The sequence below is a fragment of the Alligator sinensis genome, unplaced genomic scaffold (genome assembly GCF_000455745.1).
Source record: "Alligator sinensis unplaced genomic scaffold, ASM45574v1 scaffold1031_1, whole genome shotgun sequence".
Classification (NCBI taxonomy): domain Eukaryota; kingdom Metazoa; phylum Chordata; order Crocodylia; family Alligatoridae; genus Alligator; species Alligator sinensis.
In genome coordinates, this window is record NW_005842167.1 from 1,092,491 (window position 1) to 1,118,805 (window position 26,315).

General features: G+C 41.8%; 1 protein-coding gene and 1 non-coding gene across 2 annotated transcripts in view; both read right to left on the reverse strand.

The window, feature by feature from the left end:
• LHFPL6 (LHFPL tetraspan subfamily member 6) overlaps positions 1 to 26,315 on the reverse strand; it is a 236,163-nt gene that overhangs the window by 83,200 nt on the left and 126,648 nt on the right. The gene's annotated exons all lie outside the window — the stretch shown is intronic.
• On the reverse strand, positions 15,435 to 15,630 carry LOC112550620. Its single transcript, XR_003094552.1, has one exon. It is a non-coding gene; the product is annotated as a U2 spliceosomal RNA (small nuclear RNA).

The following is a 26,315-nucleotide window of genomic DNA, read 5'->3' on the forward strand; positions in this document are numbered from 1 at the left end:
TCCCCCCAGTCTTGTTCCTGGGAGGCGGTGGCGCAGGGTGGTGGCGCTCTGTTCCCACCCACCCACATGTACCCCCTAGCCCCTTTCCAGGTACCCCCAGGGGTACACTTACTCCCGGTTGACACCCCGCTTTAGGAGAATGGCACTTGATTAATTGATTTCTAAAAGCCTTGTTACACAGTTTCACAGCCTTCAAGGCTGACACGGTGTCTAAGGCCAATGGATATACACATGCTGGGAAATTGAAACTTTTCATAATAAAGATAGCCCTGGATCTAAAATTCCAGTGCCCACTTGCAAAAACCCTTGGGATTTCCAGTTTCAAATGAAATGACCAAATTTAGGTGTGTGCATGTGATAGGTTTATGAAAATACGATTTTGTCTGACAAAACAGAACATGGATAGTATGACAACCAATTAACAATGCCTAAAAATGAAGTCATTGGAGGGGAAAAAGACAAAAGGAGGAGTTTTCAAAACAGCAAGTTGGCATTTGGCATCAGCCCCTGACCTCCAAGGTTGCTGACATCAGACATTCAAGCAAAGAACCTCAAAGTGTCATTTACGTACCGGCTGAACACACCGCGTGCCTTGTGTATGTTCTGGGCACTGAGGAATTTGGGTAATGTATGTTGTAATCTTCTTGCTTGCTTTGCCTGCATTGCTCTTATTTCCTATCACTGTGTATCAGTAAAATTTGCCTATTATCGACCAGAGGAGATGTGGTCGGTCTGAAGGTTGTGCTCACCCAGAGCAAAGGGGCAAAATTGTGAATCCAGTGCCAACAGCATCCATCCATTGTTTAAATAAAAATAGCCATTTACCAGGTCAGACCATAGGTCCATCTTGCCCAGTATCCTGTGTCACACAACAGCAGAGTGGATGCTGAAAGGAAGAGTGAACTGGGTATGACCAGGGTTTTTTCACTGTTCCTCTCTCACTTGCAGCCTCCAGCATTTAAGGTCTAGGAAGTTCTTATTCAGAGGTTGTATTGTATTCCTAACTCCTATGCTCAATAGCTCCTGATGCCCCTTTCCTCCAAGAATTTGTCCAGTTCTCTTTTGAAATTGGCTAAACTGTCAATTTCCACAAAATCTGGTGGCAATGAGCTGCACATTTTCATTATATGCTGTGTGAAAAAGAACTTCCTTTTGCTAGTTTTAAACCTACTACCTGAGAGATAGTAAGTAATAAATCTCGATTTACTTTCTCTTTGCCATTTAGTATTTTGTAAACCTTTATCATGACCCTGCTCAAGCATCTCTCGTTAAACTGAACAGGCCTAGACTCTTTTAATCTCTCCTCATATTGAAGGCTCTCCATACCACTAATTATCCTTGTCGCCCTTCTCTGTACCTTTTCTATTCTTCTATATCCTTTTTGAGGTGTGGAGACCAAAACTGGGCACAGTATTCAAGATGTGGATGCAACATGGATTTATAAAGGGTCATAATATTTTCAGTTTTGTTTACAATTCCCTTAATAATCCCTAAAATTGTTTTTGTCTATTTATGGCTGCTGAGCACTGAGCTCATGTTTTTAATTAATTGCCTGCAATGACTCCCAGCTCTATTTCCTGTGTGGTAACAGCTAATGTACAGCTCATCATAGTGTAGGCATAGTTGGGGCTATTTTTGCCCATGTGTATCACTTAACACTTATCTGCACTGAAATCAGTGTGTCCAAACCATCCACAACACAGTGCTGAATGAGAGGTGCAGGGCCCATCCTCAGGCTGTATCTAACACACAGAGTCAGCATGTGGGGCTTGTCCACAGGCCCAGTCTGAGCCACAGACTGACCCCACAGTCCAGCCTAATGTCTTTGGCCTCCAGGTCTCCCCATGGTTCTAGAAATTTGTCAGTGGGAGGCAATGGCTGCATTAATTGGGGGCCATGGCAATTAATGCTGCCACAGCTCTCCTACCCCCAAATTTCCCATCCCGTCGGCAGCTCCTTGACACAATTCTATGGGCTATAGGTTGGGTATCATGGATTTAAATGACCCCATGGTGTAGATTAATTGATTGCAGTAGATCGATGACGATTTGCACCAGTTGAATATATGGACCTTGCGGTCCTGCCTTGAAGAACATAACAGTTTAAATTACTGCACAATGGAAGGTCATGAACAAACACAAATCAAGGAATAACAGAGGTAAGTGAACAATTATAAAGTCTCTCAATTAGTCACTTAAGAAAAATATCTGTTTTGGAGTTCTCTTGGTTTGTTGTAGAGTTAACTCGCAGTAGGCAAAATGGGAGAAGTGATTATTAAGGAGAGATTAGAATAAAGCATGGTTAGCACATGGGCTGCCATCCTCATACACAGAAAGAAATGTGGATAAAGAAAAGTGGCTTGAAAAATGGGACCCAGTGTTCACAGAAATATTTTTTAAAAATTATCCCTTTTCTGGATGAAATTTAACTGATATAATTAATTTTGAAGAATTTCTGAACATTGCAAAAAAAGGTTGAATATTTTTGTTGAAAATACTGACACCCTTTTTACTGTTATTTAAATCATAATTAAAATTGTGAATTCAGAATATTTTCAACTAAATCCAGAGAGCATTAAAATTTGGGCTGGAGTTCTATATGGCCTTATAGTAGAAACAAGTAGTAAGATTTTAATATGCAAAAGATTACAGAAATCTGAAAACAGTAGCTTCGGTTTCAGCCTAGCAATTGTATTGTCAATTTTGTGAGGGAATTCTGTGTTCTATTTAGAGAAAAAATAGGTAGCCCTAATATGTTGCCAATTAGCACTACAGTAGGAATATGGTAAAAGCACAGTGCATGCCAATATTTCCTTGTTTATTACAACAACGCAGATTTAGTTCATCATGGAGGAGCCATTTTGTTAAAAGGAATTGCAGGGGAGGAAAAACTGAATGAACAAAGTTTACAGAGCCATACAGATATTGGTATCTAGTTCTAAACTAAGAGACACCTATGGTTAAGTCTTTCCTAAGTATTTTATTCCTGTTTTGATTTGAAGACCTAAATCATTAAGACTATATTTTGGATCGTAATGATTTTTTTTTCACAGAAGCACTAAGGATATAACAATGTCTTTCCCGAGGAACACAGAAAAAAAAAAAGCAGCTGCTAATCAGTTGCGATTCAGTTTAACAGAGAGAGTACTGGGATATTGCTCCCATCTGTCACTTCTTAAATTAAATTAAACTATTTTGAACAGCACTTTCTAAAGGGGGAATATTTTAAATTCCTTTCATCTTGACCACCCAAAACACTAATGGCAATACCCAATGATTTTTGGGTAGAAAAGGAACAAGAGATAATAGTAAAGCTTTTTCAATTGGGTGTCATCATCACCAAGATGAGACGGTATATTATCCAGTAATTTAAACTTTTTGAGATAAAGTAATAAATCTCCTAAAGAACAAAGCTGTAGGCCAAATGTTTTATATAGCGACATGTAAGTATCCTCGGACCTCATTCTCCTTTACACTGAGATTCTTTTACATTCTCCTGGAAGTGCAAAGGAACCGTAAAGTGAATATTTATATATTTAAGTTCCTTTTCAATTTCCAGAATATTTAGTTTAGCAGAGGCCTAAATGTACCTGCTCAGCAAGCCTCGTGTCTTCAATATGAAATTACAGCTGAACAAAGAGAAATGACTCAGCTCAAAAGAGTAAAAGTAGAAACAGACGAAATAAACATTCAATGCCTACTATACATGTCTTACTGGATAGTTTTATTACAATCCATATTTTAAACTGACCTGCAGCTGATGAAATGACCAAATTTACTCACCACAGTTCACCCCATGCTCTAAATGTCAACCAGTTTTTCTTGACATTTTGCAGCCAATTGATAAAACTATAAATGGAAACTGCATTTAAACACACTGAATTGAAAATGCCCCCTTTCAAAACATGGCATACGTTTGGTTGCAGTAAAGAAGGAAAAGGGCTTGGTGGTAATTTTTTCTTTGTCTTTTCTCTGCAAAGGGAAAGTTAAAAATCTTTTAGTGGGATCACTGAAAACCAAAACCGTTGCTAGAAAAAGGGAATGGTTTGTTGTGTTGCTCTGTATGGTCATAACAGTTGTGTAATATTCTCCAGGGACAATAAGATGTTTGGAGATTGGAAGTGGAAGAAACGCATCAGATTCAGGAGTTTTTCCACATGTACTATAAATCTATACCCCCTGCAAGCCAAGTGTTGTTTTTAAGGTTCCAAAGGGAACAGAGATGGTACTAATTTCACAGGACCAGATTGTGGACCACTAGCACTTACTCTGATGAGCAGTCAGTGCAACTACTCAGGTGAGTAAATACTCATGAGTTTGCATAAGAAAGTCACAGCCTGGCCCACAAAGCTTATTTAGCTGCTATGGTTGGGGGAAAAAGGATAAAATAATATTTACTAAACTTTAATGAGTACAGTAAAACAAAGAAGTGGAAGAATAAGCATATTGCAGAAGAACTGTACAATGCATTAGTATCACTAACCAAGATTTATATATTTTGAGATTGTAGGCTAAAGTAATTGCTTCCTGCCTGTAGTTATTATGTATATGAATTGCTTGTTCCAAGAAAAGTCTTTTTACTTATACCGGGACTTGTTATGCTGATGGATGTTCCCATAAGAATCTGGAAGAGGTATTCCAAATCCAGGGTACATACTGCTTTTCTAGAGCTGTGACCTCTGCATCTCTTACATTCTTATCTGTATATCCTGTATATCACTGTATATCCCCACTCTTTTTGGGTGTAGAGAGACAAACACAATTATACTGGTCCATTACATTGCTATAATCTAACCTTTACCTCTACATACTGCTATAAGGACATGAGTGTAACAAAACCATTGTAATTTAACTCGGTTTCATTGAGGATTACAGTAATTTAACTCACTTGAATTGCTGCAGGAAGCATACGTATGTACATAAGGGCTCTATGGGGTGGACAAATTACAGCCCGTGGGCTGGATCCAGCCTGACAGCTGGCTGGATCCAGACTGTGGACAGGTGCCTGCCACTTGATTGGATCAAACCCATGGCTGCCTCTGTGGTGCTCCACATGGGACCAAGCCCCGGTCATTCCTGCCTGAGGCAGCCCATGCTGCACTCCTACCCGTGCCCACCAACAGCTCCAGCCCCAGCCCCAGCCAGCATGCACAGCTTCCTGGCGGGGCTGCTCTCAGTGCAGCTGCAGCTGCCCAAGTACTGCTCGGCTCCCTCTGCCTCCAGTGGCTCCTCCTCCTCCAGCCCCTGCTGCCCTGCTTTGGGCAGCAGGTAGCGCAGGGAAGGGCAGCAGCCATAGGGATGCATGCCAGACACTACATGCCCAGCCAGGTGGAGGGGAAGCTGTAGCCAGGTGGCTCCTGTCCCAGTGCATGGGACTCTGGCTCCAGCTCCCAGCTGCCTTCCACCCACTTGGCTGCCCACAAGGGCTACTCACTCAGCCAGGCCTTCTGCCCAACCCTTTATATGAAGTGCTCCATGTAGGAATAGGCCTGGGGAAGACTAACAAGCAAATTTAAGATGTAACATATTAAACAGACCAAAATTATTTACACTGACATTTAATAAGAAATGTTCCTTTCATTTCATTGGTAATAATGAAATCTCTTTTCCTGTTAGTTAGTGAGTAGTGGTATAGTACTTACTGCAGTGATTTCTAGTAAAGGTTTTGGCCTTGTATGCAGACCTCAGCTTTCATGAAGTCCTTTTCCAAATAATCTCTTTCCAGAACCCAAAGTCTTTAGCCTCCATGAAAGCTGTTATATATAGTATTATACAGCAGCGGAACAATGTGGCCAGGTACCCAGGGCACAGGGACAGCAGTATCTTCCAGTTGCCTCTGCACTGCCAGAGGAATCACAGTTGCAATCACAAGGCTGCTAGTGACAGTCAGTTTTTTCATGCCCCTGCCTCCCAAGTCAACACCCAAGGCAGTTATACTGGCCACCCCATCCTAAGTTACACCAGTGAGATTGCACACTTAAATGCATACAGAGGTTAGAATCACTTGCAAGATGCAAATTTTTCTCTAATGCAATGCACCTGCCCAGGAGAGCTCAGATGAGATATAGCGTTTCCTTTTCAGGGTTCCTGTTTTTCATTCAAACTTCCAGCTGGGCTGACTAAGGTACCAAGTGGTTATAAATGACTTCTTAAAAGAGATCAGACACAGAGCAAATCAGCAGCCCAAAGTCAAGAATCTGATCCTATAGACACCCACGATTTTGTTCCAACTAGCAACCCACATAAAGTGGTTAATAAAGTGTAGAAATAGAAGTCATGAAAAGCATAAGCACTATGTCCAATGCAAATGATGAAGCCTGTTTGGAAACATGTAAAACTGTGCATTTTTAAACCCGGATACGCTGTTTATATGAAAACTTTCAGTATAGAAATAATGCTAGGACTTGTTCACTAAGTGATGTGTCTTCCTTTCAGCATTTGGTTTCAGCACAAACTGTGGAGAGTTGTTACACATCTGTGTGATACCCATACCTACAGTTTTGCTGACAGTACAGAAACAAAGTACAAAGTTGACAAAAGAGAAACCCAAGTGTTCTGACTGCACGGTTGCTACTGAGCCGCCGAAACAGGGAAACGTGGTTTCACAACATTGTCAAAGCAATGAAACACCTGTACTGGCAAGCCATGAAGAAACAACTCAGTGACGCTGAGGCCTCTTAGAGCTCTTAGAGTCAAGCTGTGCTCCGGGAGTTTTGGTTTTTTTCCCTTCTTTCCCCCATATCAACTGCTTGAGAAGGCCAGAAATCAGCTTCTTGAGAAGGTCAGGGGTAAAAAAGGTATCTCATTACAATGCGGTACAAAATAAAGTTGAGGGCTCACCACACTAACCACAAAATGTTCTAGCGTTTAGCCAATCACAGTAAAGGTTAATCCAAATTTGGTCCTAAATTCCGCTTAGATGTGAATAAATTTGACCCAAAATTTGAGCAAAGTGTGCAAATTGTGCGGGCAGGGAGCGACCCGAGCCCTTTTCCGCGCTGCACGCGGGCTGTGGCCAGCAGCCCGGGCACGCCGGGTCGGAGAAGGAAGGCCGTCGAGCTGGAATTAGGCACAGACGCGTATCGGTAGTTTAAAAGATTGTTTACTTACACCGAGATGGCAGTGGTGCAGGCTGAAAACTTGCTTGAGTTGCGGTTACAGACAGGAAAGAAGAGAAGCGGACAAGAGTTCTAAACTCGTGAACTCTAGCCCAAATCAGACCTCCGTTGCCTGCTTGAAATGCACTGGGTCCGTAAGGATCCGCAGCGCTTAGAGATCTTCACACAGCGTGAAGATCTCCTCCTCCCTTGTTCGTGGAGTCCTCCAACTTGGGCGGAAACCACTCAAGCCTCTTATACGGCTAGCAAGCCAATCACTAGCTGCCACGTGTGAATAATTTAGAACTGGCCAATAATGGGACTCGAATTAGCATACAAATGGCGGGAACTCTTTGCAACGAGCATTTCTGTGCTGCAACAAAGAAATGCACCCTGCAAAGAAAGCTTCAAATTGGTGGGAAATTCTCCCTTGCACCGGGGTTCTCTTTTGCAGCAGAAAACTCCACCGTGCAAGGAAGCTGCAATTTAGCAGGGACAATTTAGCAGTGCCGAAGCACACAAAAACAAAAATCACACCCTTTGGGTTGTGACACAAATCTTAGGGTTCTCATAGAAGCATACTGCTGGGGGAACAGATAATTTAGAAGCTTTGCCGGTAGTACACGACCAACGGCTTAGCTGATCTGCTCCAAGCATCATCTTTAAAGGTGTCTTTGGAAATTGCGCATAAGAAGTAACAAGGCTTGAGCATGCTGTATTAAATGTTGTGAGTATACTCTGTTTATTTTTTTTCGTTTTAATAAACAAAAGCTTGCTTCAAAGATCTGTGTGTCTATCTCAAAATAAGTTATACCACTCGACCCCTTACGGGTATGACAATCTGAATAGATTCTGTTTGGGAAATAAAGAAATTTGTGAGGGTATAATGTTACATTCTCTCCATTTCCCAAATGACGCAATGTCTGAAAGGCCCACATGTAATATTTGGTTCAAATGCTGTTTAATCTAATCCTAGCCATAACTTTAAACCATTCATAAATATCTGCAAAAAAAGAAAGCATGTTACAGTATATGTCATGATGCTGAATGAGAAGTTTTTATATCCCTTCTGCTCAATGCCTGGTTAGTTTGGCTATATTGTTAGGATTAAGCAACACAGCAGAGACAGCAAGAGTTTATGAATCCTTGACGTGGCTGCTACCACCTCCAGTTATTACTGGGGAGCTATTACCCTCAGATACAATCTGTTTTAGCAGTTCACAAAAATGTATGAAGATATGGAAAAATAAAGAACCTTCAAGAGACAGAAAAATTAGCCTATGAAATTAAAGGCTTTAATTTTCTAAATAAACTAGCAGTTTTAGGTGCATCACTTTCTGAGCATCACTTTCTGCTTAATTTGAGACATCTTAGAGAGGCCTGATTATCAGAAAGGACTGACACCTACACTGCACAAATTAAACCCTGTAAAAGTATGCTGAGTAGGCACTCAAAATCATGTCATTTTTTTTAAAGTAGGCCATGGTTCAAACAGAAACCCACAGTTGTGATTTTCATAACACAATGAACAAAAAAGATGTAAAAGAAATGAATTAAAATACTATGGAAAATTCAATTTCATGGGCCAAGCACAGTAATTCCTTTATTTTGTTTATGAAGTGATTCCCATTCCTGAAAACAAGAGGGGTTTCCCCCCCTGTTAGTTAAAATATGGTTTAGAAACAAACACACCCTATATTTAGCCTAGGGATCAGAGCACCCTAGACTACACTGTTCCTTTAACATATAGTGTGATGAGAAAGTATATCCCCTTCTCTGAGAAATTCTGGTACTTCACTGTTATTTTAGTCCATTTATCTCAGGTAAAAGTCTTAGGGCACGTCTGCACGTGCAATAAATGCATCTGAATTTTCTGTGCAGAAAGGTAACATGTGAAGAAAGGTAATTTTTTGTGCAGAAAATTCAGGATCATTAAAGCACTCCCCAGTGCACATCTACATGTTTGCCCCCATCAGGAGCAAACTAAGCTCGAAAGGAGCAGCCCAGTCCAAGACTGCTCCTGCCCTGCTTTGCCCCTCTGCAGCAGCCAGCAGGAGCTCCAGGCTCCCCTGGGTGCCAACTCCCAGTCAGCATCTGCACATGCAGTACAGCACATTAGTTAATGCACTGTTTTTTCAGTACCTGTACCTACAGGTACTAGAAAATGGCACATTAGACTATCGTATTGCACAGTAATTGTTGCACAGGAGTAGACAGGATGCTTTACTGCATATTAGATTAGTTTAATTTTCAGTAAAGCATCTCGTATAAATGTACCCTTACAGTGTCAGAAAGGGACCTGCACAGCTAATTAGACTACTGTGCAGTAAACATCTTGTGTAGATGCACCCGGGGCATATAACTAGTGGGCGCGTCTATATGTGACACTACATCACCACAGCAACGCACTACTGTGATGTAGCATCAGCGGGCAGAAACTGTGATGCTGTAGTGATGCTCTCCATCGGTATGGTGTGTCACTACAGCAACATAGTGGCTAAAAATAACTGTGCACCGCACAGACAGAGCAGCATGGGCTGTTACTGCGCCATCCTTTAGTACTTCTAAAAGGAAGTACTAAATGGCAACACAGTAACAATGGTGCCATAAGGGCACATGTAGACACTCTCAGTGAGTAGAAAGAGCCCCACAGACAATGTAGATCAAAAGCAATCATGCTGATACATTATAAAAAGAATATAATAATTCTATTTTTTTCCTTCAGTAAGCCAGTCTTTGAAATGCTGTATACTTTCCTCTTAGCAAATCCAGTAGTATTTATTTTACATTATGAAGTATATAAATTATCTGCATAAATCATTAGTGCTAAACAGCATTTCAAAATGAGAAAGCAGATGATGGCATTTCTTAACAGTATTAAGCTCTAAAATGAAGGGTGCTGTCAAATAAGTAAAATATAAGAGTTGAAAACTGAAGAACTCCAGGAAACAGAATGCAAAGTGAAATGTATTATTAAATTATCCAGCTCCTATAGTCTTTCTAACAAGGCACAGCAGTAGTTGATTTTTCAGATTCACACTTGAACTGAAAAACAAAAACAAAATATCAGTTCAGATTCAAATGAAATTTTTTGTTTTGTTAATTAAACAAAAGAAAACTCCATTTAGGCATTTCTAAATGGGAGATGAAGTTCTAGTCCTTCTTGATGAGGGACAGAAATTACACATAAAGTGACATAGCTGATTGGAAACCAGTTCAAATCTGTACTACAACAGAAGTTTTGTGCGCACAAACCATTTTCAAAATGGCCAAAACCAGTTTAAGATAAACCAGGATGGATGCAATATCAGACTTAACTGATTTAGGTTAAATCAGTTTCTTGAACTTCTGCCCTAGATTGCCTCCAGATTCAAGATAAGGCACAGTCCCCCAGCATCCCAGGATGCTTTGGGCTTCCCCTGCGACATCCCCCCACCCCTTGTAGGGTGGGTGGGCTAGCCTTGGCTAAGCTGTCTGCTCCAGCTGAGCAGGGAGGTGTGCTTTAGCATGCCCTGGCTTCTGGCCTGGGTCACTGCAGGCATGTGCCTGAATTTCTGGAATCAGAAGTGAATGTGTGTTCACTTGCTTATCGGTTCAATCTACGCAATCTAGACTAACCTGCAAAGATTGAATTGATTCAGCCTCAGGCTTTTTTTAAATCCACATTTCTCATCTCAAGAAAATATGTTAATGACTAGAAGTTAGAGTATTTTGGGGGTGGTTACTTTCCATAGAACAAGAAAGGACTTAGGTGCCTAAAAGAGGATACAGAGAGATGTCAAGCATGTAAATTTGCAATTGTGATCCACAGTGTATTATATATGAAGTGGAACAGCTTCAGAAGAAGAGACTGAAACATCCCATCCCAGAATAGTAGGCTATCTTGGTGATTAGAAAACTCCACAGGGAGATGAGCATTCAAGTTTTCTAAGGCAGAGGAGAGAACTTACCCTGTGTCTTCCTCACCTTAGGTGAATGCCCAAACCTCTAGACTATTTCTGTGAGGAAACTCGCTCCTCCTTGCAGGTTTTGTGAATTTAGACCTGATTTATTTTTTTATTCAACCAAAGCTATTCAACAAATTCAGGGAAAATAACAAGTGGTTTTAAGTCACATTTTTGACCTAAGTCACATTTTGTAATAAGAAAATCAGGCAACAAAGACTAGGAGAGGAGGCCAAAGTGATGGCTAATATGAATCTAGCAGTCTCCTTATTCCCATATGCTTTCTGACCCTTGGTTGTTCGTTTAACACTGGGACAAAATTGTCCTCAGCTTGCTTTGGGCTTGGAGAAATTCATCTTACATGTGGGTAAGTAGAAATGGCCTTTAATGAAGGATTCAGGATGACTAAAATGAATCAGAATAACAAGCTTTCAAAGTAACTTTCAAGCATGGTGCCAAATAGTAAGGGAGTTCCCTGTTAAAATATTTTAAAGGGAAACTTTTGAGTAAGTAAGTATTTAAGTAAATAGAAACTTTTAGAATAGAACTATTCTATTCTGGTTTTGACATACTCCTCGTTGTAATACCTCTGTGGAATACTTTTGTCTGTAAGCCATTTTCCTAACAGTTCCTGCAGCTATCCAAAAAAAATAAAAGGACAGCAGTTTTCCCCAGCAGCCTTACCTGAGGTCCTAGAGGCTTCCCAGGGCAGCAGCACCACCAATTCAGCCACCTGGAGCCTGGCTGTGGAGCAACCAGAGTGTAGCTCTGGACAGCCAGGCTCTGTTTCTGGCTGTGCACGCTGCTGCCGCATACACCACACCACTTTTTTTTAGCTTTTTTTTTTTGGGACACTTGGGATTTTCCAGTGTCAAATTTTGGCACCATGCTGCTAATTTGCAGTGCAGTGAAAGGGTGCATACAGTTTGTGGCGTCTTAAACAGCATCCAGGCACAGCAAACTGTATGTGTATGCTCATCTGCATGCGCCCACAGTGTCTGTGGGAGGTCTGAACTGCTGTACTATAGAGTATGACTCAGTACTTCAGATTCAGAGATGATCATGAGGTAGAGGTACAGTGGAGGTCACTAGGGACATTGTTCAGGGATTTGGAGATGTCACTGGAAGGAGTAGAATCACCTTGTGAATGTTGCTGAGTGGTGACTAGTGTAAAAGCAGGGCAAATGAACAAAAAAAAATCTACCCACTGTCTACCAAAACAAGACATCCTGCTGCCTTCTCCCAGCGGGAAGTGGCTGAAAAAGCAAACACGTGATAGATGTGATTTAGGTTGTTCAAATGGGACACAATTTAGTGATGAAGAGCGCTGTATAAGAATGGAATGAAAATGGTGTAAGAAGAAGAAAAGATTCTGTACTGAAGAAGATTGTGCTGATACTAGTCTTCACGTTTAAAATTAAGAGTGGAGGAAGGATGGGGTTAAGAACAGATCTTCCATATTTTAAGACCAGAGATTTTGGTTTAAATGTGTTGTGCTTTTAAATATTGAGGTTCCAGATTAGTGACATTTTTATTTATTTTGGAATGCAGTTTTCAGGGTAGCGCCATGTTGGAAACAGCTGTTCTTTCAGTATTTACACTGAAACATTGCAGGAACAGCTTATACCTGCAATGTATTTCTAATCACAGTCATCTAGCAAAGAAAACCACAGAGGCAAGAGACCAGATGGTAAGACAGAAAGGAGAACTGCTTCTTTTTAGAGAGAAAACAACTGGAAAAAAAAATCCAGCAGAGAAATCCAGGGAGAAGGACCTGCAGAAAAAACAAAGACAGAGGAAAAATAAGCAGAGAGGAGAAAGCAGAAAGGGGAAGAGTAAAAGAAGAAAAAATGGGATTTGAAATGATGTGTAAGAACATTTTCCAGGATCATCTATCTGATCTAGATACAAATACCATTTGGCCTCACAAAGATACTGCTTTATTTTCTTTCACATGTACTGTATTTGTTACCAAAAATCCTCTTAATTTAATGTTTGATTTTTTCTGACTGCTCAAATGATGTCTGTGCCCCCACTACTGTATATCTATCTACAATGGCAGTTTCTTCTTACGCATAAAGATTTCCCTAGTCCCATTTTCCTTTTCATTGAAATGTTATGCCCTCAAGTTCCTGTGCCCTGGGATTGTTACTGAATGATGAAAACGGCTCCTTTTGCTTCCAAGCGTTTTGCCCCCAGACTAACCATGATATTTTGTTGCCCCAGAATCAATCATATTCCCTCTCAAGCAAAAGAGCTGATCTAGGAGTCAAATACCAACATCTAAAACATCACTCATGTGAAGAGCTGCAGCCTTGTCCTTACAAATCTTTCTGGTTTACTCTGTTTAGAAAGAGAATGCCAAAAATCATGTCTTCCTGTTTTTCCAGTTGCTTTTCAAACAATGTCAGACTGTGTGAGACCCATGAGGAGTTCTTATTTCAATCCAAGTTATGTTACAACCACTAACAGTGTTAATGTAAGAAGGATCATTTACAGCAGCTAACTACTTGGTATCTGGCACACTGCCAGAAATTATTCCTCTTACTTTGTTAACTTCACAAAGGATTTGTGTGCCTGTCTACAACAGGGTCAAATGAGAAAACAAAACAAGATTCAAAGCCTTGTGGTGCCAACCTGTGCCAAAGCTATATTTGAACTATCTTGAATTCTTGCAATCAGCTTAAACAGTATAGAGCACGGAAGTCAAAAACTAGACTCAATGGATTCAAGCATCCTAATCTCCCTTTCCCCCACCTCATTTATTTTACATTAAGCAATAAATTCCTTGAGTTGCTATTGAAATTCTCTCTTTGAGCACCATGACTAATTAATCCCTCTGCAAATTGACAGTGATGTTCCACGGGAACTTCAAATATGGAGCTTGTCAGCTCATTTGATAGCTCTCCATGCATATGGCAAAGGCACAACGTCATGATCAAAGCATGCATCAACATTTACCCTATTAGTGCTACAGAGGAAACAGGTTCAAGTGTCTAATAAGAATATGAAAATCACGCTGATCTAATTGATTCTTTTAGCTGCAACTCAATTCCTTGTCTTTGACAGATGAGCTGCCACTACAAATTACAAAGATGCTGGCCTCTCTTGCCCTCACCATCTTCAACAATTGCCTGGTTGGCAATAAGCAAGGAACATAAAACGAGGATTGCTTCTCACAGACAACGAAGGAACATTCATTTAAAAAGCCAAAAAGCACGATCCAAAAGTGAAACTTTAGTCAAAAAGTCTCAATAAAGACAGCATTTTGAGACCAAGAATGCTAAATGACTTCAGCTCAACCAGATGGGCCATGCAGCAGTCCCAAAGCCCTTGGAGAATGCAGTAAAGTTACTCTTTGAAAATGTTAATCAAAAGAAAAATGATTTGCTTTGGTACAAGCAGCTCTAACAAAGAGAGCTCTCAATTGGATTGCAAAACTATTTGTGAAGAGACATGAAGAACACAGGGTTAGCATAATTATGAGGTCATGTTGCCAGCAACTAACCCAGATGAACATATCCCTTAGGGCGTAATAGCAAGTAACAATTTGGAAGATCAAGATGCTGCACTGCAGGAAGGCAAGGTTTTATTTTCATGATGGAAGGAGGGGGAAACATGTGCCTGCCATAGCATCAGTGGAATCTAAGGGCAGTGGGGCTCTTTGCAGATGCAGTATCTGTGCCTTAGTATAAGCTTCCATATTCCTTTAAGGTTTGATGCACAGCCTATTTAAGTCAACCAGCATGACAGAAACAAGAAAATGCACTTTACCAAGTGTGAGGGCAGCTTTAGATTTCCAGTATTGTTGAAGGAAAAGAACAAGAATAACAATGAGATATTAGACAGCTTACTGAGTTCTGTAGACCTGTATTTTGCCTTTTGGTGCTTAAAATGCACTGTTTTTACCTTTCTCTGCACTTGTCATTTCTAGTAATAATATCAACTATTACAGATGGAAGAAGCAACACATTGGTTCAACACAGCTCCACAGTGTCTGTATAGATTGGGTGTTTCAGCGGGATGTTCTGATTGAATCAGCTATTAGGTAAAAGTGCCAAAAAAGCTCAGCAGAAGCACCCAATCTATATAGATGTTGGGCGAGCCAGGTCCAACTAACATGATGCCTCTTCTGGGCATGTGCTGGGCTTGGTGCAGAGGCACACAGAGTTTAAAGCAAAGTGCCATTTTTGTTTTTTACGTCTGTAAGCAGCTGGCAATAAAAGTCAAAACCCTGCACACCGAGAGAGCTCATCCTCCTCCAGAGGTTTTGGAAGCTGAAGTCTGGGAAATATATTAAAAGATATAATGTTAGCCAGATTGCCTTGTAATGGCTTGACTGTTGCGCCAGCTGGAAGACAGACCTTTTAGTACCTATCTCTCTTGCCTCCCTTGTTCGGTTTACAGGCTCCTGGAGGCACTGTTATACCAGGCCGATGCGTGGAGTGGATGGAGCAAGCTCCGAGTCCATCTCCCAGTCCCAAAAATCCATTTAATATAAAGTCCTCACATCAAGGACATATCAGATATTAAACTGATAAGAACAGATACTACACTGTTTACAGGCTCCTTTTTCAGAGTCGAAGATAGACCAAGACATCTCATAACTCCCAACCCTTTCCTTGAACTCTAGTTTTGCTCTATTCTACCCATAATTATCAGATACTTTACTTCTGGCTTCTTACTAGTGAGCACCTATCACCTGGCTTCTTTGACTACTTCCATTTACATTCGTCTTACTTACGTTTCAAAGGTATCTGATGTCCATATTCTGCTCCATCAAAAGCCCCTTCAGAATTTGGCAGAAAAATAGGGACAGGTCCACCTTAGCTGTACATAAGTGCAGATGACTTCAATAGAGCCATGCTGACTTTCACCCACTGAAGGCATAGCCAATAATACTTACAAAGCACTGGGCCAAACAGAAGTCTCAATTCAGTTCCAACTTGACTTTAACAGATCAGTGGAGTTGCTCCACATTTACACTGCTAACCCTGAGAGCAACAGAGGTCCCAGTGATTTCCCCTTAACCTTAACAGGTTGAAATTAAACTGACAATTTTATTAACAGATATTGCCATGGGGAAAAGCACAAATATTATGGTTCTGTACTCATTTTTGTACAAAATTTCACCAGAACTGGTACCTGTATGAGATCAGCTTTTTCCATGCTTGTAAATTCGGCGTTGATTGAATTAGTGATTTTCACACAGAAACATCTGAAATGCCCAAATGTTTCACTTTCATGCAAAAGCTGGGGGGTGGTGGGGTGGGGGCTGCCATAACAAGAATGGGTTTCTTAAAAGTAAGGCTATTTTGGATATTAAAGGAATGCATTTTCTTCAAAATGGATGCTGCTTCTAAGCAAAAAGCTACAGAATACCAAGATAATCAGATATTCCACATTGCCATAACAAAGAGCTAGACCAGAATTCATCCTTCCTTTCTAGAAAATATTTATGCAAGACTTTCTTCGGGTTTTAATTAAGATTTTTATCTACAGTTGATATAGAAAGACTAGAGTGGCACTCAGACTTGTATAACAAAAACACAGCCCTCTTTTCTTGTGACCATAACTGCAGATAAAACAAAAACTAAACTAAATTATTGGTCAAGTTCACTTTACTCTATTTGACTCATACAGAGCTTTTTGGTCCGTGTGTTCATTAAGTCTGAAAATATCAATAATACATTACATTTCTATGTTGCTTAGATATCTCCTAAATTCTTTGCAAAAATCACAACTCAGTTGCAGCACCTGAATGAAGCGGTGGTTTTCAAACATCCTAAAGTCATGGGACTCTACCAAATCACTCCTTCTGCTGCAGAGTCCCTACCTCTGACTCCATGGACCATCTGAGCTGACATGGAGCTGGGACTTGGCTGGGCAGTGGCAGCACCCTGCCTCCCAGCTCCTCTGCCATTTCCCCCAATCTCTTTGCAGAACACCAAACAACCTATGGCAGAACCCCCGGCTTCCACAGAGCACAGTCTGAAAACCACTATACCGCAGAGAAAAGCTGTGGGACTAGTTCACCAGCAGCTTGAGTGCTGCTCCCTTTTACATCAAACAGTTCAATGATAAAAATGTAGCTATGGATCAGGGTGTGGAGTCCAAATGACAAGCGTGAGAAAGGTGGAAACAGTGTGTTTTAACTGCCAAAAGGAGGGTCTCAACCTCACCCCTTTTTTCTCCAATCCCACTGCCTTCTCACTACTATAGCTTTTTTCTCATATAGGCATCAGAGCAGGTATACAGCCTCTGTACCACTCTGGGGTCACTCTGACATCAGGGTGCTCCTCTTTTGCCCAGTTGTATGGGATCCGATTACACTGCCCCACAAAACATCAATCAATCAAGGCTGCCTTAACCATTACTGGAATCCTTTTGCTTTGCCGTAGATTGTGTTTATTTAATTTTTCTTGTCTACCATAATCTCATGTCACAGCTACATGATGTCAAGTTCATTTGAATAATATGTGTTTTGATGCAAAAAATCGTTGCTCTATTTCTTTTCTTGTGTAAATCAAAGCTTTTAGGACAACTACACGCCAGGTCCAAATAAGTTTATTTATATAAAACTAGATCATCTCTTGGGGGAAAAATACATTTGGGAAAAATCTGAATCTCAACGTACAGTTTCTTCTAATGGTCACAATGAGGGTGTGGGGTGCTGTTCAGGCAACAGGAAGACAATTTGGTCCTTAAACCTACAACTATCAGGACGTTCCCAAAGCCACAATGCCGGAGAGCTACTTTAGAACTGCCATGCATTTCTTGCTTTCCACTGTCTATAGCCCAGCTCAGGGAAAGCTGCTGTCTCTGCAGGGGTAGATCTTTCTCCTGACCTACAAAGTAAAGCCCTTGGAACACCCACCCACAGAAGAGGTAGGGAACCAATGATGGATAGTGGATTCTACCCCACTCCCTTACCATCTAGGCCATATCCCACCATAGGCAGATCCAGTATTTTGATATAGGGGCTTGGAAACAGTGACTGGCACTGCAGTGATGGCTGCACTCTCCTGCTGTCAGCCTGCCCTCCATCCTCCCCCTCCACCCCTGCACCATGGGAGCAGCACAAAGACCTTTTTTAAGTCCCCAGATCAAGTAAGTCTCTCCTGCCCTCACTTCTCTCAGCACCCCTACCTCTGCCTCTATACACAGCACCACCTCCCCTCCCCCTCCCGACCCTTGCCCTCTCTATTTACAACTCTGGGTACAGAAAGGGAAGACCTACCTACCTACCACCGCCACTGTCCTGGATGGTCCTGCCCTGCTCTAGCCAGAGTTGCTGGGGAAAGGTCCACAGGGTGCCAGGCTCAGCAGGGGACAGTGACAGCAGTGGGTAGGTTCCCCCTCCCTGTGTCTGCTCCCAGGCTAGCAGGGAATGGGCAGGCTAATGGGGCAAGGGTGGGGAACCTATCAGCCACACCACTGCCACTGTTTTCTGCTGAGCCTGACTCCCTGTGCAGCAACTTCTCATAGCTCCCGCTAGAGCATGGCAGGAGCAGCTCTGGGTTTCCCCTCTCCCCTCCCCTCCCAACCCCAGATCAGCTGGGTACAGTGGCAGTAGTGGGCAGGTCCTTCCTTCCTACACCCAGAGGTGTAAGTAGAGCGGTGGGGAATAGGCTGGGAAGGGAGGTGCCACTGAACATGTAGAGGAAGGGAAGGGATGCCAAGAGCTGAGGAAGGATTCTTATCTGTGTCACATTAAAAAAAATAGCAACTAAGTTTAACCCACAGACCTAGTTCAACCCAGTTTTTTACCTAGTTCAAATTGTTAGTATTTCTTTCCCTCTGATAGAGAAATGCAGAAGTGGCTATTAGATTTATCAGCAATGGGAGTAAGCCATCTAACTTCCTGTAACAAACTCGGGCACCTCACTCCTGGTTTGTCTTATTGAGTACTGTAGAATTCACTGCATGACTCCAAGGTTCAGTGGTTTTGGTCCTATCCCTCCCCAGGGCTTTGGACAAATTGGAAAGGCCTAAAACAAGATGAGTCCATCTCCAGCAAGTTGGCCATCCCACATCATTCCCTGTGCCTCTCATCCTCAGCACCTTATTCCTGAGCGCATTTCTCTTTTTGCTATAAAGGCTTTCATGATACTGCCCCCACACACTGTGGTGCAGGATTTTCAATTGCTTATAATTCCACTGGGATCACTGACTATGTTGGTGTAAAAACAGCCTTAAATGAACAGGTTTCACTCCTTTGGTTTCTTTGTCCCCTGCCCAATTCCTTTCTCTCTCTTTCCCCAGTTTTCTTTCTTTCCCCCATTTCCCAGTGGACATGTCCTGAGGAGAATTTTCCCAAATACTAGATCTCACCCCGGCACAGTAGCCATAGAATAGAAAGTACCCTCTGCTTTAAAATGAATCTGTTTTCCTTGCCCCTGCCTCAATGGGTATGTAGCACTCACTTCAGGTTTACAATGAAAGAATGTTAATAAGACCTTATTGAACCAGACAGACATTTAGCAGATTTTCTGCTCTCTGCTGCTGGCAGTGTTGGAACATGGAGCCAGTGGTATGCAGGCTGTCAATACAGACTCATCGATTTCTGGACAGTCTAAATGTTGGATGTTTTATCTTCTTGCATAAAAGCACAATAGCAGGAAGCAATTGCTGTCACAAAGCCTGTGCTTACAGATGCTTTATGTATTCTCTGTGTGTTTTTTATGACTCTACTATTGTGTGTTCTGCATCTTGTGGGCTGTGAAAATGCAATAGGAAATTTAAAAAAAATACAGTTTTACAAAGTAAAGGTTAAGATTGAAAACCTCTTTTATGGCCACTGAGGTGAGGTTTTATTTTCTTTTTTTCAAACCTCTTTGGTTTGTATTATTAAATTGGGGATTACTCCGTCTCTATTAGAAGAAACTGCAGTTGTTGTTGAAGTTTGCTTTTCCATTTTTGATTTCAGAAATCAAGGCCTTTAACTAATTTAAAAATCCTCACATGGCACAAATCTACCCAGGAATGGGTGCGTCAAGGAGAGATTATTACTATGAGGAATTACTGGTAGAGATCCCCTCCATTATCTAGCTAGGGCAAAGAAGGCATTATCTTCCTGGAGAAGTCCCAGCCCCAATCCTGGCAGAGCTCTGGATATCAACAACCTTCTCTGACTAATTTCTATGGACGCATCCAGACAAGAGTGCACATGTGGTTTGCAGTGCCTTAAAGCTGTTTAAGGCGCTGCAAACTGCACATGGCACACGTGCACCCATTCGCTGCACTGTTAATTTGCAGCATGGTGCTAAAACTTGACACTGGGAGATGCCAGTGTCAAAAAAAAAAACACAAGAAAAAGTAACGCGGCGCATGTGGTAGCAGCCAGGCTCTGTGCAACCGGATCGGTACTGCTGTTGCCCTGGGAGGGCCCCAGTTAAGGCTGCTGAAGCCAGCACAGGTGCTGGCCTCAGCCTTCCCTATGCCACCCAGGACAATCTGCTGTGCAGGGGCATGCCCCAGAGCACAAAGCAGTGGCACAAATATGTGCCGCTGCTATCTGTCCTGCAGCAAATGTGCACCTCTGCATTGTCTGAATGCACCCTATAAGACTAGACTGGGAGGAAGGCAAATTCTCTATGCTCATTGTCTATCTCTTCTTATAACCTTGAACTAAATGATGAGCCACCACAGGACCTAAGACAGGGCAGTCCAACTTCTGGGCAGCAAGGGGCCGCATATACTATGGGATGCAGACCTGGGGAGACTGCATAACCCAGGGTGTCGTGTCCCTCCTGCCCCTTCACTACACGGTTCCCCACCACTGCACACAGCCTAGCTTCCCTTCCCAGCCACACATTCCACATGGGAACCCCAGCTCCCTCCAGTCATGCATGCAACATCCCCACTCCACCCTTCAGCCACGCACATTATGCAGGCAGCACACAACAGGGGCAGCCTGGCTCCCTCCTGTGCTATCCTGCCCCCAGGAGCGGAGTCAAAAACCAGATGCTGGAGGAGGGAGGGGGAGCTAAACACCCTGACCTAATAGAAACTATCATAGGAGTAATTGAAGCTGCATTTGGTATGGAACTGGGAGATGGTGAATGGTTCTTTGAATGCATTGTAGAGCATAGAGGATAAACTGGCCTTGAGGGCTTGACCCCTAAATCCTTTGCCTATATTCTAACTGTAAAGGAAAAGGGCTTTTTTCTTAACATTTCCTATTTTTAGAGTTTTGGGGTTTTTTTCCTCAATTTCCTTTGTTTCCAGTACATCACGATTAAAAATAGCTTTTATTATGGTCCCAGCCCAATCCTTTTTTCCACTTGGCAAACACTGAGTTTTGAAAGGGTTGGTCCCAGGAGAGAAGCACTGCTTAGTTGTTCACAAGTGTTTAGAAATAGCTGCTGTTTTGATGGAGGAAATACCATACCACAAACCTGCTTTTGTCTAATGTATTCCCTCCCTCCCACTAGCACATGCATATTATCCTTCTCTCCATCAGTCTCTGACATGATTCAGTAACCCTAAACAAGGGCAACGTGTTATAATCCATTACCAGCCCTTTCCCCCATCAATGCCAAATTGTTATAATCTATCACTGACCCCAGGCAGCTTGAGTTTACTCTGTTTCTTAAACTAACCCCCCATGCCTAATCCTGGAACATTTTGACATTTTTACTTAAGCATTCCATCCACCGGATTTTTTCTTTTTGATCTGATAAAAAATAAAGATCTAGACAAAGACAAAACCCCTCTCGTGCTGTTTGGACAAAGACCAGCTTCTACAACAGGATCTAATATGTCAAAGAGTTGATTGATGCTTGCTACATAAATTCTCCTAGTAATTAACCTGGAGTAATGATTCCCAACTGTGCTAAGGAGACCACCCTCTTGCCCTCCATGACTACAGACTAATCATTTAAAGCCAGACTACTTAGTGACTACTCCTTGCTCTCTGGATAGAATGAAGAACACACATTTCTGAAAGGGGGACAAAGCCCACACAACATTGTGTTCTCCTGTTTTATTTTGTTTGGGGAGGAAACATTGGCTCATCCATCCTGTTAAAAATCAATAGTGGACATAGCTGATGGCAAGGATGATAATGATGGATGATGAGGAGGAGGAGATGCGGAGGAGGGGACAGCAGCAGAGATTGAAGAATTCTAAGTGAGAGAGAGAGAGATGAAAGAGCACTGGAAAGACTTAAATATGAGGTTTCCTTTGCTTGCAGGCTAGATTCTGGTTTATGCCAGGGTCCTTTTAGACAACTTTGGCAGCCTAAAGGGTTACAGAAAACAGAAATAGTTCTTCAAATGTCCTACATGTGCATGGCTGCATCTCCCCCTACCTAGCCCCTATGGAGCATAAGGGAATACAAACATCCTGGTAATAAATGTATGTACCACATCACAGCTATTCTCTAATTCCAACAGCTCAGAAAGGGGCATGGGAAAAATGAGCATAAATCACAGCAGCCCTGAGGCACCTAACTTATATCATGAACTGGCCCCAGAACATACAAAGGTGGTTTAAAACTATCTTTGTGCCCTTCTCCTCTAACCCAAGGAAAAGAACAGAATAACTGAGCATTATATGTAGTACGCAGTTCACTGGAAACAAGCAGAAAATTGACACTATTCTTCATGATATTAGAAAATGGGAAGAAAAAGCCCCAATGTGTATTTGAAAGAATAAGCACAGAATTATGTTCTGTTCTCCAAGTTCTACAACCCCTGGCAGTGTCTGTATGCATCCATGGGGTTATTCAATGTGGGGCACCAGCAAACTCCCTCTAATCCATTCTGGCCCTAAGGGTCTTTTCCTGCAGACAAACCAATGGAACTGCACTGGGACAGAACAACTCTCTGAGCTTTACTTCATGTATCCCATGCCATATCCCCTGGACAAGCAGGGATTGGACCTTCCAGATTTTTAGTAGAGATGTCCAGCCCACTGATGTCCACTGAGTGAAAAAGCTCCTCCAAGCTCTGCAGATACTGAATACATGTCCATTAGTCCATCCTGGCTCAAAGTTGTTGCTCAGTTCCTCTTCCCCATGACTGTTTGCTTCCTACAATTGCTGTTGCCCCCTGCTCCATGACTGCCATACGGGAGACACAGAAGGAATTAATACAGGTCCAAGCTCCATGTCACATTGATTCATGCTTGGCTATCTTCTACTGTTCCAGACCTTAACCACACACAGAATCCCACACATATCCCAGAGCTGGAGTATTTGTAGTATTCACAGCTGGGGATGAGAATCAAAGATATGAAATCCTGACAGAGACATCTGCCCAACTGGTGATGTTCTGTACCATTAAAATTATTTATAAGAGATAATATAATTAATTGCTTCATATGTTTTGTTATTTAGCCACTGGTATTTAGTAGTCATTACTGATTTAGTTAATGCCATAAATGTGTGGTAAGCATAGGGTTAAGGTTAAAAAATATCCACACTTTTCCATGTCATGTCCATGGGTGCAAGACCCTGGCTGCCAAAAGTGCCCCACTTCACCTCAATTTTGCAGGAGGGAAGGAAGCAGGAACTGCACTGACCAGAACCAACATGGATATACTGGCTGGTGGATATGGAGGTATGCAGTTTTTACATACCATTTAGTCCAGACATCGGTGGGATGATTCAGAACCAGATGATAATGTGGCAAGTTTCACAAAAGCTTCTATCTTTTCAGTTACAATATAACTTAAATGTGAAAGAGGGAGGGTTCTTTCCCCACCTCCCACCGCAATTTATTTTTCTCTTTCAATTCATATATGTGGAATCTCCAGGCAATTTTCTTTACAAAGATATGAATACCTGTGGAAGCAGCTTCACAACATTATGGAAAATAATGGACTAATCAATACAGAGCAAGCATGGAAGCAGTAGAGGTTGCAAATGAAAGGGGGTATTGATCAGACTGCAAGAGCTAAAAACTGTTCTTTTTCTGTGCCTCTGCTTGACCATCACTTAACTTTGAACAAGGCTTTCTGCTGGGCAGCTTAGTTTGACTTTCCTTTTAATGTTTATAATGAGTTATTTAAGCTTGAGATAGCTATAGCGCCCTTGCTTTCGATAACAGGGATAATGACGGATCAAAGCGACACGTATGATTAGTTATCTTCCTGGCTGCATAATGAGTTATTCTTTGCGATTTAATGATGTTCACTTAGAAGAAGACAATTACACAGTGTGCCACAGCCATTCCACTTCTGAGCAAGAGGGATTTTTCACTGCAAGCAGGTTAAAGGCTGCAGTTATATAAAACCAATTGAAAGAAAAATTATACAATCAGATAACTGACTTCGTAATGAAAGTACTAAGTTCATTCTTGAGTACTAAGCAATTTGGATCCAACTCAAAATCAAACACCTCCTTTTTAATCAAGCTAATAGTTAGTCCTAAGAGAAACTGGCCAGTTTTCGTTTTACTATACCGATGTGATTTTAGATCATTCTCTGATTTCTATTCAGACATTGCAAAATGGCCAGAGATCTGAATAGGGAATGCCACCGTACACATTCCTCCCCCAACTCTGAAAGCACGCGATTTTGGCTCTTTTGTGCCAGTGGGAAGGGTAACATTTTCACTTCCTGTCTTAGTGTTAGCTGGTGGGAGGCACTATAAACACAAAACATTTTGCCTCCCTTTTTAAAGTTAGGTTCGTCTCCCAGGTGCTCACTGCTCTGTAAGATGTAAAGTAACAGATTCTCTGCCCCTGAGAACATCCAGTCTAAAAACCAGGGGAATGCAATGGAAGCAATATCATATTCCTGTTATATGGCATTAACTTGTTTCTAAAGCCCACTGCCCAGGCCCACTGGCAGGGATTTCAAAGCTCTTTCCACAGCAGTAGAAAACTCGCGTTCTCCCATTGCTGAGCCAAACTTTTATTCCGGCTGCAGTAAAAGACAGTCAGTGTGCTTCCCTGCCATCCTTCCTACATTGTACCGAAAAATGAATCCCCACCATTGTGAATTAATACAAAGCTGCTATTAAGGTACTAACAGCCAGATGCTATTTCATCTTTTAGGTATATAAGTGGATTTAGGCACCCAAATGCAGGTCTGTTCTACCTGAACAAGTCCAAAAAGGATGAAGCTAGACTGTTCTCAGTGGTGGCAGATGACTGAACAAGAAGCAATGATCTCAAGTTGCAGAAAGGGACGTTTAGGTTAGATATTAGGAAGACCTTTCTCACAAAGAGGGTAGTAAAGCACTGGAACAGGTTACCCAGACAGGTTGAAGACTTTCCATCCTTAGAGGTTTTTAAGACCTGGCTAGACAAATCCTTGACTGGGATGATATAGTTGAGGATGGTCTTGCTTTGAGCAGGGGGTTGGACTAGTGACCTCCTGAGGTCCTTTCCAATCCTCCTTTTCTATGATTCTATGATTCAATTATTGTATATGATAAAGAAGGTTTATCAGTGGATTTTCAGGAACTTGAATAGGATGGAATAGAATCATGTGCAAGTCCACTTAGATGCTCAATAAGTGGAATAGTTTGGCCCCAAGAGATTACTAGCTATTACAGTGATAAATTCACTCAGAAAAACAGACAGAATGATAACTGAAAAATTGTTTGAACGGTGCAGGTAATTAGCTTAATGTCATTTTCCTCATGAAAGATCACAAAGGAAATTCCCACAGCTTTCAGTGGTGAGGAACTGGATTATGCATACAGAATCACAAATTACTGCAAAAAACCCATAATTTCAGTTTGTTCAATGCTCATTCCAGGTTGGCACTCTCCCCACTGTCACTACCAGGTCTCTTCCTTGTACACTATCTAGGAGCTTTTTTAGCAGGCAATTGATCTTAGCATCTTATCGGGTAAAACAAAATAAACACTTCCCATCTCTTTTCCCTGCCTTCTCCCTTAAGAATATGAAAAGCTGACATCTGCAAATTAAGGGCCCCAAAATAAAAGGGACATGACTTGTAGCCATTCTGAGGGTCAATAGGAGACTGAAAGTGTTGTGCAGTTCAGAAATTCCACAAGCTTTTGTTGAAGCAACCAAATATGACTTTGAGTTCAAAAGTGTAGTAAATCAAATATTAAAATTCTGCTCTAAGCCTGCAAGTGGTACAGATGCAACTGTCCTACTGATAAACATGTAGATCAAATAGCAAAGGGTTTGTTAAACAAGCTTTAGTTCAAGCACACCCCACCGCCATTTTTAAGCGTGGCGATGCTGATAGAGGAGACACGGCCTCGTTTTAATTAAAGCATCTCTCAGAGCTGCTCTAATTAAAGCGCTGCCGCCTCCTACCTCCGAAGCAGGTGAAGTGCCCAGGAA